Source organism: Larus michahellis, chromosome 3 (genome assembly GCF_964199755.1).
Source record: "Larus michahellis chromosome 3, bLarMic1.1, whole genome shotgun sequence".
Taxonomy (NCBI): Eukaryota; Metazoa; Chordata; class Aves; order Charadriiformes; family Laridae; genus Larus; species Larus michahellis.
In genome coordinates this window covers 58,963,144-58,975,337 of record NC_133898.1, presented here as the reverse complement: position 1 = coordinate 58,975,337, position 12,194 = coordinate 58,963,144, and the positions used below count along the sequence as shown (strand labels likewise).

Here is a 12,194-nt window from a genome sequence, read left to right as displayed (position 1 = left end):
TACATTGATTTACCAGTAGATATTAGAGGCAAACTTGGGATGGATATGTAGAAGAGGGGACAAGGACAGATCAGACAGCAAGGATAAAGTTTTATTAATATTTCTATGGCAAAAATCACAGTGCTGCTAGTCCAGGAAAAGTCACAGTAAAAGAGAAAAGATTTCATTCCAAGCCATTCTGTACTACATGCAGTCCCCACTCATAAAAGTGAATGAAAGATGGACGTAAACTTAAAACATACTGATCTGGTAGAATTCTGAAAGGCACTTACACTAATCTGACTGACCAATGTTTGTAACAGTTAAAATTTAGGCTCAATGCTTCTCTTGGAATAGGAGACTTTCTATCGGTAAGAACTTCAGAAATATCTCTTCCTAATATAAAAATACTTTAACTTTGTTGTCGAGAAAATATCAAAGCTGATTCTCAAACTCCCTTCATTTTTCTATTTATACATTTTGGAAGCCAAATCAACAGCTTTGCAAAACTCAGACTGCCTTCAGCTTCAGGTAAAATCTCAAGTTTTCTTTGCATATTTTATGCCTCCCATGAGCACAGGATTTATGGATTTATGATGAACATCAATCAGGCAAAAGGAGCAGGTGCATTACAAAAAAATCTATTAACAGTAACAAGAAATGGTTCAAAAAGAGAAGCATGAATTTTAAGCTATCCACACTTGTAAAGTTTGCCTAATTTATTGAGGGAGTAACATCAGGTATGCTGATCACTTCTAGACCCAGACCTTTTCAAGCCAGGGGTGACCGAAGAGGTCTATCTTCCCCCTTTGCAGTGGTATTTTGAAATGGCAAATTGCAGTGTGGAGGACTTTTGAATCAGCTTAACTTCCTCCACACACAAAAAATAAAAAATAAAAAAAACCCACAACTCAAAAGGTTTAGCCACCAGAGAGAAAATTCAGCAACAGACAGTTCAGGTATTCTTTATGAATCCAACAAAAATAAGTGCCTTTTTCCAGAAGCACGGATTGTTTGCCGCAGATCAGACACACTATGCAGACAGACGTGACAGTCATAGTCATACTAGGATGCAGCCAAACCTGCCAGGTCTAGTGTCACACACAAAACTCAAGTCCCACAGCCTTTTGCACTGCACTGCCCTACTTTCTCACAAATTAGCATTGCAGCAAAATGGCCTCTTTTTGAATCTGTGACTGGATGCCAGATACAGCAAGCAGATCGGTCTGCTTTTTTGTCTGTGAGCCAGACAAAGCCGAGAGCAGGAACAATGCCATGGCCCTGCATGGCTGTGCGGAGGGGGGAAGAGAGGAAGAGCTGTGCCTAGCGGGAGCACACCACCAAATGCCCCCACTGGGGGTTCAGCACTGCAGCCCCATCCCACGACCCTGCACTTGCGTAAGTGATGTGGCCTCATCATCACTAGGGCTTGTCATAAGCTGAGAAGGACACAGGTGGAGACATTTCCATGTATTTATAGGCCAGAACCTGCAGTCACCAAGGGATTTATGCCAGGACCTGAGGTGGGACAGTTTGAGCCATACTGCTTTTATGACTTTCCTCAAGTCCCAGACTGAAGCAGGACGGCCTCATTGCTGACTTGCCATTAGCAAGCACCTTATGCTTTGGAAGGAAATTAGGATATATTTCCCAGTTCCATGTGGAACTTTCTGCAGCACAGATTCATTTGAAACCGGTAGGGCTACTCTTAAAGTCTTACCTAAGGTAAGCCAGGGGACTAAACTGAATCTTCTTAGATGTTTAGGGAATCAATATTAGAAAATAAATGTAGTAGGTTTCCTACCTAAATATTAAGCTAGGATGGGATTTTCTCACACATCAGTACAGCACCAACTCTGCCGTGTAATTCAAGTTAATGATTTCAACAAATGAAAAATTAAATCCACTTGGAATGATTTTTTCCAGCTTTAATTTTCATGGAATAACAATTACCTCAAACATGGTCACACCTGTACTAACGGTTCAACAGCCAACAAAAATATAGGCTGAGAGGAAGTAAGATTGTTGCCTATAAATCCAATAAGGGTGATAAGGAGCCGAGAAGGGGAAAAGATAATTAAGATTGAGAACAACACTGACACAAGACAAAATAGGCATAAAAAACCCAGCAGAAATAACCTGAAGTTAAAAATGAAACCTTTCTAACCCTTATACGAAAGATGAAGTGGAACCACTTTCCAGTGGCAGCACAAAGAGAGAAATCTGATGTTAGACTGGTGCTTGCTCAAATCACAAAAGCATTATGTGATATAGATGCCTGCAACAGCCAGCGACAAGACTTGAGAGGTCCTCTCAAAGTCCACTTACTCTGCTCCTGAAGCAAGACAGCATGCTGCACACCTTCCTCCTCCAGGGCAAAGGATCAGGGAGAAAATGAACATGTTAAAGATGTTAGATCTATTGTTCAATTCACTCAGCTACCAGGGTAAGCACAATGTAAGGGCATATATAGGATAGAAAACACTAATTAATTCTGCAGAACAGCCAAGAACATACCCGTCTGTACCAGCTTGCTGGATACATCCATTTCAATCCACATGCACGCAACAGCTGAGAGGGGAAACGTAACAAAAGAAATCTGCACAAGATGGTAGTCAGTGAAGACATACAACAGGGCCATGGGCTGAGGATCATTTTTCCTTTGAAAGAGCCATTGAAGAAAAGATCCAATCTTATCTGTAACTGCCTTTTGTTACCAGAATCAGCTGTGAAAAGACAAAGTATTTATCATTGTGATGAATGTGATTGTGATTTTCATTCTGAGCTGTGCCTGAAACTAGGTGAGCCAGTGACATACTTTGAGCCCCACAATACCTTGCTAATTTTTAACTTTTTTTTTTATTTTAGCTCTGTTCACCTTGTACCCTATTCAGACAACCAGATATTTTCCTTATATGCTCCAAGCAGAATCTGTACAGCAGTGTAAAGGTAAATTATAACCCTATCATGGCTACAATTTTACTAAGAGGATTTTCATGACACTCTTCTCTCAGTGACAGAGACAGCTTTGCTTCACCACTGTAAAAATCCTAGATAAGGCCATTCCTGAGAGGGATCCACATATCTGAAGATGCTGGTGAGAACTACATGTAGTGAGAATTATTCTCACTCATTGTATTACATGCATTAAATATCATAACAAAAACATTAGGGTGCTGTAGTAAAAATCGAAAATGTTATCTTGATCATCAGAAGACAGACAAAAGGAGAAAGTACAAAAAATTAGCCTCATAAATTGCTCCTGTGAGACAGTAAGTATTACATTTATGCCACAGCTACGCTGGAAGTAACGCTATTTGCTTGTATTAACAGTTGAGCAGCATGGGGAGAAGAACCCATGAGCTCCATCTAAAAGGTTTATATTCTTCTTTTTATTATAGCTGTTTGGCAGATTTACCCCTATTCTCTTTGTCAAGAGAAACATTTATTTTTCATTTATGAAATGGAGCGGAAATGTAGCCTTAGAAGTCAGATGCTTGTGAGAATTCTGGAGATTGTCTTCTTGAGGGATGCACAGAGCGGCTGTGTGGGTCTTCCCAAGCCACAGGACAGAAAGTGCTGTGTTTTCAGGGGGCTCATAACCAAAACAGTGTGTCCCGCATAAATCAATGTCTGATTTCACTCAAGGATAGGGATTATCTGTGGGGCAGCATAAAGAAATATGAACTGTCCATATTTGTCCTGCAGAGAACGTCCCCTTGAAATATAGGCTAGCACCTGTTAAAAAACAAAAATCTTCAAGAGAAAGAAGAGCGTAATTCTGAATAGGAAGACTAAGACTGTCCTCTCACTCTGCTTTCAGTGTCAATAGGAAACATCAACTACTCCTTTAGAGACCCTTTTAGAGACACACCTACAAAAACAGCAGCAACAAAAACCCCCAGCAGAGGACTGAAGAATGTTCCAATGCACTTAAATAACAAAAGGCACAGAGAAAGAGATACTTCACCTACCTGGGCCATGAGTAATACCTTCAGGTGAGGTCACCTATTCCTTGCCATTAGGGGCTTATTTGCTGCATTTGTTCCTCCAAACAAGCAGCAGTAACCACGATGTAGATAAAAGGTGAAAAAAAACAACAAAAAAACCCTATACCCTGCAAACACATAGTGAAGGAAGTGCACGAATAAAACAACCACAAAACCTAACTTCACCACGGGGTACTGCAGAGGCAAGTCATATCGCAGGAAGGTCCTTCTTTTCACAAATAACAGGTGAGAAACTATTCTCTGTCCTCTTCTTTCTTCTCAACATTATGATCTGTTTGTTCACCTCTCCCAAGCTTGTAGATACATTGCTGGAGGTATGAAATTTGTTTCGGTGTTCAGTATTGATTCACTATAAAACATCTCTTTTCCTCAGCTAATTAACTGCTTTTTGGCAGGGAGAAAATAAGAGGAGAACAAGAGCACTGCATGACATAACAGCAAGGAATAACACTTCTCTACTTGCTTCTCTACTGCAAAGGCAGATTATTTGGGAAGAGCATAGCAAGAACGCGATCTGATTATTTTCCTCCTGATACGTTGCAATAACTGATTTGTAAAAACTAGTGGTAATATTAATTATGACAGTGACTGTATAGCGGTCAAATACAAGTCTGGGAAGACTGGAAGGTTTTAAACCAGTGAACGGAAAAAAAAAGGAAAAAAAAAAGGAAAAAGAATGCCAGTTTTCTCTCCTATAACATCCCAATGCAACAAAAGCATCTTTGAATAGGGTCAGATAATAAGAAAATGATTGAGTTATCTCATTTTAATGTGTTTCTTATCAGCTAAACCACATTAAATAATCATGTGCATACTCTTAGTTCATTGCAAGTTAAAATTAAAAAGTTCAACCATCAGATTTAAACTAGTATATTAGTTAACAGGTTGGGAACACATACAAAATCAGCTAATGTGTCTCAGATGACAAGCAGTCACTTTCTAAACTAATAATTCAACCACTGACATCCATTTGTCCAGACCTTTGATTGGGAGAGTTAAAAATAAAAGCCAAAGTCTACATTTATTCCCTAAATGTAGCAGACTGACAAAAAATGAAAAGTTGTAGAAATAGATCTGTCCAAGTGTTTTATTTTGGTATATCCCAGGCATAAATACTACAGTCATAGAAAGCAGCTCTGTTGGCGTGTGTCTTGCAGGACTCTTGAACTGACAGCGTCCCTCCTCTGCCAGACTTCTCTATCACTGTGGAAAGGGCAAAGATCACTTTCATGTTTCCCAAGAATATCTTTTTCAAGGCTAAAAATCACACTGATGTCAGGAGGGGATGCATTTTACCAGTTATCAGTTATTCCAAATAGAATTTGGTTTCTTTTTTCTTCACTTAACGTTGACTTTGCAACGTAAAGCCCTTTACCACAGTCTCTTTTCAGAGTTCAGATAGCTTTCTCAACATCTTTTTTTTTTTCCTTCACTCACCTTAGAGGTTTTTAAGGGGCAACTTCAAAGCAGGCGAGTTAGGCTATGAGAGCACTTCACAAACCCTAAAGGACCAGCTGCTTTACAATAAGAAGAATTCTGCATGGACATGAACTTCAGTTCCAATATCAGTCAGCACAAAACAGTGCAGAAAATGCCAAAAAAAAACCCCAAAAAACCCAAAACACTTTACTAGATCCAAAATCCCAGTCCAACTGCAAAGCTAAAAAGGAAAATTCTACCTCTTATTTTATTCGAAATAGTTTGCAGATAAGTGAGGGGTGGGGGGAGTGGGGAATGCTTTACAAAGAATGCTGAAGTATCTATTTTAACTTCTCTAAGTTCAACAGCTTTAAAGAAGAGAGAAACAAGTCCTTCCAACATTGACCCCTAGGGACAGTTTAATACAGGTTGAAAGACACAGATACTCACTGCAGGCTATTTTTCTTTGACAGTGCTAGAGTGATTTTATATTGGGTGGAGACCTCACTGTCATTTAATTATGGAGAGGGCAACTCACTATTAGAACCGGAAATAGCAATGTATATACTCTGTGTTCTTTTAAACTATTTTAGCAAAGTTTTCTGCATTCACCACAGATTTCAAATCAACTGCACTTTAGCCTGACAAAAGCCAGAAGGATGTGTTAAAAGAAATGAATTGAGTCATCTTTGGTACGCTACAGACCTCTGCCATCTGTGCTTACAGACTATTTTCTTCAGAACTTAAGGCCCTTCTAGAAATGCAAGAAGTGAGCTGTTGAGACCAGACTAGTCTTTTCATTTTCTGAAGTCAAGCAAAACTGAGGACAAGGGAGAAAATAAAAACAGAAGATGAAAGGGTAGAGTTAGATTAATTTTATAGCCATAAAACAATACAGTATTCCTATCATCATCCAAGTTTTCAGAGATGAATCTGCAGATCGGCTAAGGAAATCTGCATAATTTTAGTAAATGCTAGGTTACCTTATCTCATTAATTACAAAGTATGCACATTCTGCCAAGAGCTCACCATAGTGATGTATTATCTCGGTAGAGAAGACCCAAACATAAGTAAAACTCTGATACTGGACACAGTGGTTACATTTAAGCCTTCATCCTGAATGAGGCAGGTGCATCATCTTGAAAAACTAATTGATATTCTTGCCAGAAATACAAACACAGGTGAAGTCAGTCCTGAAGTAATGAGATTATTAGTGCTAAATTGCACTTCCCTCATTAGAGAAATGCCAAAATGTGATCTTATGCCAGTATTTTTTTTCTAAACGTATTCAAAGACTACACCCACTGCTTATTTATTATGTGTCCAAGAAGGAACTTTATTTATATTCTAATGGAACTATATCAATCCTAACCCTGGTTGACATACAGTACATACAGTACAGCATATATGTGATTTTTAGACACCAATACTTCCTGTTTACGTGAGCCACAGCTCTAGATGTGAATTATATCAGGTTTGGAATAACATCTAAGTAATAAATGTTAGTCGTCTTTCTAAAAAACTATACCTAATCATGGCTTATCCATCACCAGAGAAGCTGTTCATCTAAATGGAATAATATTATGGGTTTTGTTGCAAATGAGAAGGTAGACTTTTTGATGTATGCTTTACCAAATCCCTGGATATTGTAATCTTCTTATTCAGAAGAAAATTATGTGATTTTAGAAAGAATTGTGTTTTAATTTAAACGTGTTTAAGACAGACAGCAGCTGCTCTGCTTTACATGTCCATTAAAGAATTTGATGAAAATAAATATAATTTCCTAATATTATCTGAACTGTCTATCCTCACTCACAGCCTACTTTTGATTTTGCCTATTATGACCAATCATCTGTAATCAATTATATTGGCATAGCTGAAAGAAACACAGAATAACATAGTAAACAACTCTGCCTCTGTTTGATACAAGAAGAAAGAAAGCAAGCCAGAAAGGTTTAGATGCTGAGTCTGAAAGCTACACATAAGAAGCAAAAAGATATTTTTAATAATTTAAGAATAAGGCCTAGGAAAAGAGAACTGAAATGCATAAGCAAAAATAAAATGTATCTAAACAGAATTTTTTACAAAATCAACACTTTCAAAAAGATTTAATTCAACTTTATAAAATATCTTTCCAGTAACCCCCCCCCCCAAAAAAAACATTTAGTCAAAATATTTCCAATCACCCCTAAGCTGAAGTCCCAGTTCTGCAAACACTGCCACAGATGGTGACTTGAATACTCACAGTGATGCTTTGAAAGACTTACATCAGAGAAGTTAAATAGATAGCACAAGTTTTTGTAGGATTTGTGACCCACAGAAATAAATTCTAAAAAATAAAATCCTTATTTTGAACGGTTCTCCCAGTGATGATATTGAGGTGAGATAATCATGCTGGCATTTCCAATTGAGTCCATAACCTCAAGGATTAACACAATATAAATGTTTGAATTACAAAATGTTAAAAGGAATATCTGATGCTGATTGGTGAAACATTTGAAATACTTTTCTCCACAGGCTACTATAGTATCTGCAGATGAAAAGGTGACTTAAAGCTGAGAATCCAGGCAGAGCTAGTACAGGAAATGAATGTAAAAGCTGGATTACCACAAGCAAAGAACAACTTATTAGTTTACTTTGCGTAGCTCCCACTGAGGTAATATAAAAGAGTGAACTTTTGAAGGGCAGACTTGTGAGATAGAAAAAACTGTCTAAATGCAAGTAGGACAAAGTGATAAGCCTGAAAACATGAGATATTGTAGAGCACTTAAAAACACTGCTTGTTAATTAAGAGCAAAATGAACAGTTCAGCTTCTGTTCTCTGAATTGCCATTAAGCTACAGAAGCACAAACTGGGACTGAGCACAGATATTGAGTTAGCTAAACCCAAAAGAACAAAACTGTCACAAAAACGACAATAAACTTCTGCACTGACTATAACACGCTTTTTGCTTTCACATCAGAAATCCCTACTTTCCTTCCCCCTGTACCTCTCTCCCAAGTTTCCCTAGCTGTAAGGAAAGGTTTTGAAGAAGAGTGACCAAAGGCAACCTGGAAAAAATAATGAAATGACACAGCCATTATCTGACCTTTGCAAACGTGAGCCACCAACTCAGTCCGCCAGCGCGTTGCACACTGACAGAGAAGCATGGCAGTTCTGCATCCATTACGCTTTGCCAGGTTGTGTTCTGACCTCCTCAGCTCTCCAGCACCTGTGCCCGTGCCCAGGAGCACTCCCAGATCACCTCCCGTGCCCTGTGGGCTGAACAGGGAAGGCCTCGGGGGTGAGAGGCCCTCCCAGCACTCCTGATGTGGTTCTTCACACCTCGTGCCTCCTTGGGGAGATCTGTGCAGCTCTGCAACGCAAACCTGTGGAACGGCTTGTTGGAAGGAGAAAAGAAGGACCCCTCACTGGGTTAAGAATCAGAAAAAAGGACAATTTATGGAGAAAGACAAAAAAAATTTTGGGTTCCCCCCCCCCCCCCCCCGCACATTGCAGTTTTGCTTTCTCCATACCCACAGCCCTGTGACTTACAGGGAGGTCCTAGGGAATGACATCTGGGTGCTCACAAGCTGTATAGTCATCTGGAAGCTGCCAGCAGCCTCCTGTCCCCAGCTGGAAACAACCTGAACCCCAGCACATCATCCCAGCATGGCTTCAGCTGCTCAGCCCTCAAATAAATGCTGCTGGAAAGGCGTGCAGGGGGAGGGGAAGAGTCCTCTGCTGAAGGCCCACAAGATAACCGCAGGACCCTGCAAACACCAGGGAAGAGAGGGAGAGTCCTGCTTGCTCACAACACCTTGTCTTTTCCTGAATTGCACCTGTGAGGGCCGAAGCACCTGGAGAAATGAAGCCCCAGTGAAGCGGGCAGGCGGTGAGGGCAGCGTGGCAGGCCCTGCAGGAAGGGTAGGGCAGAGCAGGGCACAGGCCCCATGAGGCAGGGCCTGGTGCCCCAGCAGCCAGGTTGCCCTAGCTGCCTGAGGTGGCTGCGGGCAGGGCAGGGCAGGCTTCTCTGCCAGGCCAAGTCCAGTTTATTGACATGGGAACTCAGGTTGAGAGGGAAAGGAGGGGAGAGGGAGGTGGGTGACCCTGGATGGCAGGGTGACAGATGGGAAATGGGAGGAGAGGCACCAAGGCTGTGCATATATTGAGCACATCCAAATACAGCAGGTACTGAGGGTAAGACAGCTATGCTGATACACTTTGCTGCGTCCAGGCTCTCCAGGAACATTGTAATTAACCGCTGTCAAAGCAGGCTGTGGGATGGCAGGCTGTGAGGCAGATTTGGGTGGCCTACCGGCCTCAGCTTTGGCGCTTTGCTGGCAGCGCAGAAGCAAGGGCTTCATCAACGCAGCTGGGTCTGATCCCACAGCTGTGGGAGACAGGAAAAATCCATCTGCAGTGGTGCACATGTGATCTTCTTGGTGAAAACATTATGGGGGATGCCTCAGCCAGTCTGTGCGGTTGCTCCAGGGCTGTGAGACAGCGCAGCTCCCCCCCTCTCAGGGTTTTAGATGAGGATCTCCATCAAGGGTATAGAGGAGCGATGAGGCTTTTCAGGGTGTTCTGCATTTCTGCCTTGACTGAATCAATAAATAACTACATGGATGCCTCTTGATCTCATGACAGCCAGTGTGGTAGATCTGAGCTGTGCACTAAAATACTCTATATATTTCTCTCCAGCAACAAGAAGATCTACTGTTGACAGAGGGAGTACAGCAGTTCAACAGACATACTTCTACAACTGGGAGTGTTAGAAAATCAGTCCCTGAAGTCCTGACCAGGCACCATGGGAGTATGATCCAAAAGCACAAGACACTAAAAATTCCATTTTGGCATTGTATAACCTAGCATCACTAACATGCCTCTGGTATGAAATAACATAATGTTCTGTGACAAGATGTAAGCAACATACAGTGAAAAGATACTGAACCTTTCAGACGCGTAGAATGTTTTCAGGCCAGATATCATCTGCTTTTTGTATCTAATCCAAATACAATCAACTGAATTGGTGCTGATACCAAAACACGTGAGATCCAAAAATAAACAAATTTTCAGTTTCTAATTATACTGGACAATTTAATTTCTTTTATTTTTTCCAGATGGCCTGAAAAGTTAATTTTCTCTTTTCTGCATTGCCATTAAGCTTCAGAAGCACAACTTGGTATTAAGCATAGGTGTTAAGTTGGCCAAGTATTAAAAGAACAAAATAAAACAGTGAGGCTATTTATGACAGCAAACTCATAAAAGGTTCATAAAAGTGTTACACAGCTGGAGAGGAGGAATGGGTCATCTTTGAGAAAAAAATCAGCAGTGCAGGAATCACTACAGATTCTGAATACTGAGGTCCCACATAAACTCTTTCTCTCCCCATCAAAGCATTTACAGCATTTAAATGAAGACCTGGTAGTCCTTTGTACGAGTCCCACATAATCTCCTCTCCTACATAGTAAGCAAGATATTTAAATTAGATTTGATGACTTTTAGTACAGAACCAAGATTTCACCAAGAGAATATAGAAAAACTTGACGCTTCCCATACTTTTGTAGAAAGAAGCTAACAATTCTTCTTAAGACATAACTGAGATATACCAGTCACATATAATGGTATGGGGGGCACTGATGTGTCCCTTTTGTTAATTTTAAATGTTTTCTTTCTTAGCACTATTTCTCATGCAACAGAATAGGTTTTTTGTATCGTTTGCACTTGCCTACTTGAGAAGTAGATTGTGATGCAGTGATCCTACAGGGCACCTCTCAGTTTGCCCTAGCCTATTTTGAAGAGTGCTGTCCTATTAGATGCTATGATTGGATTGGATTAAACAAGTGATGTTTCTGTAGGTATGTGATTGTATACAGAAACAAACCCGCAGATGCTTGGAATAGGGAAGTTCAGGGCATCTGTGAGTCTGCACTACACGAGAGCAAAGCTGTTTAGGGTAAATCCCACTTACACGCTAGGGGAATTGGATGGCGCAGAAAGTGTTTAGCTACTTCATTATCAGCAGGATTTCTCTGTTTCTAAAATGCTGCTATATTTTTCACCATACAGTGAGAACAGCGGTGTTTTTATTTAAAATATGGTCTGAAGGCAAATTTTTCTCTATCTCCTTTGAAACTGTTTGGAGCCTCAGAAGGTAATATTGAAATTATCCATTGCTCATTTCCTTTGGTGCCATCAGGACCCAGCTCAAGACTTCTTGGGTGCACAGACAAAATATCAATGGGGTAGGTAGGGAGAAAAGACTACTAGTGATAAACAAAATCATACACAAACTGTTGTCACAAGTTTTGTCATATTTCTCTTATGGATTCCCTCTAGGATGCTTACCCAGAGGAATAAGGAGATAAGAAGCTCCCTCATGTATGCAATATGCGCAACTTCCATGAGCAATGCAAAACAATTCATTCCAAGCTGTTACACTCCCATATGGACAGAGAGTGAAAGGTGCCCACCAAGTCTGGCCCTGACGCTATTCTGTTGATGCGATGGCCTCTCCTCCACTCTCACTGCAGCCCCACACAAGGGGAGGGGTAGTTGTGCTTTTGATGCATCTGGGAGGGTGAGCACAAATGCAGAAAGCTGCTCTTGAAATGTCAACCTGATGATAGGAATTACTGGCACAACTGTGAGCAAGCTCATTCCTGAAAAATCTTTGGCAGCAAAGAACCTCAAAATCATGTACAGAATTTCTATGAACATAAGCATCTTTTGGACACTTGTTAGACTTTTCTATGGTCCTCCCTCCTTCATAACAACAGTTAGGTATTTTATTTTATGTGGAC

The 12,194-nt window shown here is 40.6% G+C and overlaps 1 protein-coding gene across 12 annotated transcripts in view; it reads right to left on the bottom strand.

Moving 5' to 3' along the window:
- Positions 1-12,194, bottom strand: part of GRM1 (glutamate metabotropic receptor 1) — a 189,575-nt gene that overhangs the window by 152,036 nt on the left and 25,345 nt on the right. The window lies entirely within an intron of this gene.